The sequence below is a fragment of the Cyprinodon tularosa genome, unplaced genomic scaffold, assembly GCF_016077235.1.
Source record: "Cyprinodon tularosa strain WSP-4 unplaced genomic scaffold, ASM1607723v1 ctg350, whole genome shotgun sequence".
Taxonomy (NCBI): domain Eukaryota; kingdom Metazoa; phylum Chordata; class Actinopteri; order Cyprinodontiformes; family Cyprinodontidae; genus Cyprinodon; species Cyprinodon tularosa.
Window position 1 is genome coordinate 406449 of NW_024039064.1, and position 6142 is coordinate 412590.

Below are 6142 nucleotides of genomic sequence, written 5' to 3' on the forward strand. Positions count from 1 at the left end.
ACGGCTTCAGCTGTGCTCCTGGCAATGATGTGCAAAAACAGAGATAGAATTTCTCATCATTTGCATCTGCAGCATTTATCAGATTATTCCCCCTGTTTTAAAAGCCGTTAAATAAAAACAATTAGAGCCCAGACTGAAACATTTGGTCAAGAAAAAAAAAACCTGCAAAAGAAAACAAAGTCATCAGTGGTGAAATACATATTTACCACAATCATAACAGACTGTGATAGCAAGAGGCAGAGCAACACTGCCCTCTAGAGGTTATTAAACGCTGGGCCACATCAGCATACTAAGTAAGAGTAGCAAAAGTCATGTATGCTAAAGTGTATTTAAACAACTGTTTTAATTATAACATTTTATTTGTCCAAAAAAAATAAAATATGTATTTTTGTCCAGGTTCTAAAATGTTTTAAATTTGGCCTCAAGAACTGAAGAGTACACATGAGAAAACAGACTTTGATTGATTGTGTCAGGAATCCAGTTTGTGTGGTCTGTTTTTGTGTTTCCTTTCCTCCTCCACCAGGTGGTGCCCAGTCCTCATTGGGCCTCCCTGCACACCTGCAGCTCGTTGCCTCATTACCTGTGGAGTGTTCTTAAGCTGCTGACTGCCACTACCTCAACGCCAGAGTGTTTGCCAGTTTTGGGTACTCTAGCCATGCTTAGTTTAGCAGAGTCTAACCTGAGTTTTTGTTATGCCAGTTTTGGGTACTCTAGCCAAGCTGAGTTTTGCTGAGTCAAACTGAGTTTTTGTCTTTGCCTCTCGGCAGGAAATCATCCTGCAAACTGGATGTTTTGGACCTTCTCTCCCCTGGAAGGATCCTCTAAGAACCAAACTGAGCTGAGGATTCAAGTGTGTGGTTTGGATCAACCTTCCCCCAAGGATTGTCTGGGGCTTCTCTCTGAGCAGGGGATTCATCTCCACAATAACCCATTCAAGTACAGCAGGAAATCTAAGTGGCAGTCAGCTTCTCCGTTCATCAACGAACAACCGCAGTCTGGGAAAACCCTGTCCGCCCAACATCAAACGAGACAATCACTGGAACATCCCACACAGACTGGATTCAATAAAGGACACCTTTTTCTGGAAACGTGAGTCTGCAACCTATTCCTCCTCTTCAAGTCAAGGAATCTAATTTCCCACTGAGCCTGAACTAACCGCAGTGTTTTCCCCTCACTTTCCAGTTCCGGAAAGTGTTCAGAGCAGCACTGAACTCATCTCATTATACTAAACAAACCTGTTAAACTTCCCTGGTCTCTCTGTTTGGTCTTCTGCATTTGGATCAGATCTTTAATTAAATCATGACTGATTAATTGACTTTATTGATCTCAAAGTGGAGAAATATAATTGTTACATCAGCTCAAATGGTCAAAGGAAATGTGTGCTAAAGGAAGAAAAAGGTGTATGGGGTATATACAGTGTGTCCACATATGACAGTGGACTGTGGACACACTGTTCTTCATTACTCCTTGATAAATACATATGCAATATTTTTGTGTGCAACAGTTTATTTTCTATATAGGTGTTGGGAAAAAAGGAATTGGTCCAAGGGATCAAACATTTGTGGTTTCACTGCCAATGCATAACGTATCGGTCACCCATGGCTTTGACCCTGAATCTACGAGGTTAAAGGAGAAGTCCGGTCAGCAAGGAATAATCAATGGATCATTATCCATACCTAAAACTAACACGTTTGTGGTGATTTAATGAATTTAGCATAAATCAGTAAAGAAATAAAAATAATTTTCATCATCACTGAGTCTGGGAGCGGCCATTTTTACCCAGATATAGTAGAAATCAATGAGAGCTACTAGACACATCTGCAATCGACAACAATTACTTTAGATTTCGAGAGGACTTCACCATTGAAATTCGCGAGAGCTATAGTTCAACTTACAGTACAGTGCCCACATGCATGACAGTTGGATGTTGTAATACATTGGTTAAAAGTGAAAAAAAATTAGTTATTTCACCTTTCTGATTCATGATCCACCACGGGTTCGTCGTTGGATTGCCAACTTGAAGAGGGAGGATTTGCCAATGAAAAAAAAAAACACGTAATATGTAGCCAACATTTGGAAGAAGAATGTTTTTAAGATGACTTGGATAATACCGTGTTGTGACAAACACCAGATATAGCACTGGGACTTGCTGAACAGCCGATACCGCACCGTGACGTCACAAACCGGTAGGTGGCAGTAGTGTTCTTTAACAAACATGGATGCCTCCAGTAAATCACATATATTACTAATCATTACTCTTAATTAAAATCACTTATCATTTATTGAACAGTATGTAATAAATTCACACTTAAAGTACTTTCAGAAGTTTGGTTTCTGAATATGACCCGACTTCTCCTTTAACATCTAGGTAGCTGGCTTTCACGTCTGCTTTGCTGACCTCTTGGCTCTGTGTGATAGCTGCTCTTTAACCTAATCAGCGAATCATTAATCTTGTCTGTTCTCAGTTGCTCATGCAAGCTGTTGTATTGGTTCTTCTGATGAGTCTAATTAAGCAGGAAAATTTTTTTTTCTTTTTCCAAAGAGTTATGTAAACAAATATGAATAAATCTTTTTAATCGCATTATTAAAAAATTTTAAACCAGTTATCCCTTCTTCTTTTCATTGAGGATTAGGATTGGATTAATGATGTTGTGGGTATAGGGTAGGGAATAGGGTGGATTATGCCATCAGAGGAACTATGTAACGCAAAATCAACATTGTTATATTATTCCTCATTTCCTTTATCTTCCCTGTCCTGCAGAAAAAGTGGCCATGTCAGGAGGCACCTAGTTTGACCTCGCTGTGCCATTGCAGTAAAAAACATGCCCACTTTCTCCAGTCAGCAGGTGATGGTAGTGGCAGTGGAGGATCATTTCTGCTTGAAGTAGAGAAGTCTTAAACTTTGCTCAGCAGCCTTCCTAAACAGGACCATAATTTATATGCATACTATAAAATAAGCATTTCTTCCATCTAGGATGTCTGAGTGATGTGATATCTTTTGTACCTTGATTAAAACAGTGAACCTATGGTAGATAATTTAAGAATAACATGTGAAACAAATAAAACTTCATGCCGTTTAGGATTTTTCTTACCTTTGAATTTGTCCTGCATGCTTTCAGTAGAGACTTCTTGATTTGTTCTTCAAAAAAAAACCTTCCAGATCTACCTTAAATGTATTTGTTCACATCTGAGCGGTTTAACAATAAACACTTTTTCATGATAAAAATGTTGGAAAATCATTTAAATGTTTTGATGAGCAATAAAAGTTACAAGTCGTAACAAAAGGGTTCGAAGCTCTAAAAACATGACAGAACAGGAAAGGCAAAGAGGAAAACATCAGACCGTGTCTCGAAAATACATTCATGCCTTGTATTACTGGATTTAATGAGTACATGTCTTGATAGGCGATCAGATCCACAAACCTGTGGCAAATCCAACCTAATCAGGCTTCCCTAAAAAGGAATGCTTTTTCAATACCATTTAAAATGAACAGGGGGAAAAATGAGGTTTGGAGTTAACTTTGTGCCTTTATTGTTGCAATTAAAGCTCATGTCTTGTAAATGGAAACTTAAAGAAAAATACATTCCAGAAAATAAACTTTTGAAAACTTCTAAATCAACAAAAGGCTTTGAAATGTTATTTTTTCACATTTCTCTACACATGTCATCATCTGCTCTGATAGCTGGTCTTAATTGCTCATTTCACTCACCTGCCCAGTTCCTAATCATCTCTGATCTCATCCACCTGTAGGTTCCGCTTAATATTCGGTCCAGCCCAGCTATCGAGGGCAGATCACTGTTAGATGTTTGTTTGCTGTCTGCTTTTTTTTTTGCCTGTTAGTCTGTCTGTTTAGTTAGTTCAGTTTATTCCTTGGTTCATGTCCTAGTTCCTGGCGGCCAGTGGAGAGAGAGGGTTTTTGCGTCTTGTTTCCTGATCATGTCCTGGTCCTTCCGTGGAGCTCTCTGGGTTTTGGCTCAGAACGAGACGGTCAGTTTTATTCCTGTAAGCCTGGCTCCAAGGAGGAGGAGGAACCCATCACCAAGACTTCTATAATGCAGTTTTACTGGCTTTGGTTATTAACACAGAAGTGACAGTGGCTGATGCTGCTTAACGTGCACACTTGCACAAAGCCACGCAGACACGCGCTCACACATACTAGGTCTACAACCTCAGCCCGAGGGCTGTAAAAACGCCAACATAAAACAATACGATAAAGAGGCAGAAAGGCAGTTCTTCAAGAATGAACACATGAAAGCTCAGCGGTGTGTAAGTATTCACTGCAAGTCTGGCATGTGGGCAATGAAATTGAATAATGCAATAGATGCAAAACCACATCATGCACTGCAACAGATTTTTGCAAAATATTCTAACATAAATTCGCCAAGTATAGGAAGATCGTCATTTGGTTCAAAGAAAGCATTTTAGTTTGATTATAATTTAGTTTGTTGCAAGGATTTTACACAGTGTTGTATAAAGTACCGAAATCTCGGAGTCAAGTAAAAGTATAAGTACCTCTCCAAAATATGACTTTGGTAAAAGTCCAAGTCAGTGACTAAAATGTTACTTGAGTAAAAGTCTTAAAGTATCTGAAATGGCTTGTACTTAAGTATAAGAATTACTGTAAAAATAGATGTATTCAAGTAATGTAGTGAAAAGTATAAGTAAAAAGTAGTGCAGTTTGAATGACATTTTTTTTTACATTTTTGTAAACTTTGAATGTTAAATTCACTAAAAATAATATAAACAACCAAGTGTAGGATAAATTTAGACTGGCTTTGTTGAACAGGGGTATCCTATTGGTGTTGATGAACAAGTCCAGGCAAGAACCGACTTTGTAGTGAGTAGGAGGGGTCAAAACACTTGCGTTTCTCTCGCTCGTTTTTTTTTTTTTTTTACTGAGGACCCGTCCACACGAAGCCAAACCCTGGCCTAAACGCACAAATTTTTCACCAAACCAGCCTCTCATCCATACGAAAACGGCGTTTCGGGGGTCTGTAAATTATCTTTTTTTTATTAAGCCTTCAGAGTGGGAAGATTTTGAAACGGCGTTTTCGCGTTTCCATCTTTAAGCTCTAACCGCATTTTTTTTTTTTACACGCATGCGTCATAGCGTCGCCTCTAAACACGCATGCGCGACACAGTATCACAACAACAATGGCGCCGTACTGTGTTGAATGGTTGCTGCTCATGCTACTCACCCTGCTGTCGGGCTTACAACAGAATCTTCTTCTTCTGGAATATCTCCAGGAAGAACAGAGCAATATCGACGACATAGTTCAGCACCTGAATTTGACTGAACCACGAAAATAGACCCGCAGGGCAACCATGTATAAATATTAGTGCGCATGCCCAACATTTCGTCGCCTATTTTTGCTTTGGCACGACAGCGCCACTTACAGGCCTGGCATACATTTTGCAGCGTTTTCATGCATTCGTGTGGACGATCACATTTATTTTACGTCTCCGTCTTTACGACAAACGTTCTGGAAAATATTAGCGTTTCGTGTTCGTTTTGACTTCGTGTGGACGGGGCCTTAGTAACTAAACCAAACATTGAAAATGTATCGGAGTAAAAGTATGCAATTAAGTTTGTAAATGTAGTGAAGTAAAAGTGAAAGTTCTCAATAAAATGTATACTCTTGGAAAGTATAAAGTAGTGATGCGAGTAGTACTAGTAGTGAAGTATTTTTACTCCGTTACTATACAACACTGATTTTAAAGTTTGAAGAAATAAAAAATTACACCAACCTTCACAAGGATGTGCATGACAAGGAAGGGCTATATATACTGCATGCATCATTTAGGTAGTTAACATTGTATTACTTCTTGAGCTCCTTGAGTTATTGACCGTCACAGGTAGAAGCTCTGGTGGGAGAGTAAGTGTTGGGGCCGGTATGGTTTAAGGAGGGCCGGCCGTCGCACGCTGAAATTAGGACAGGCCCACCACGCAAATTACCAGTATCACAGATTACCAGTCAGAGCCTGGGTCCCTCAACCACTGAGCCTGCCTGTCTTCAAACTTGAAAAAAAAACATCATTAATAGAAAATCTGTAAAAAAAAAAACAAACAAAACAAAACAAAAAAACGGGATTTCTGGATTGCATTTTTTTGTTTTTGTAAATTAACATTTGCAAAAAAGTG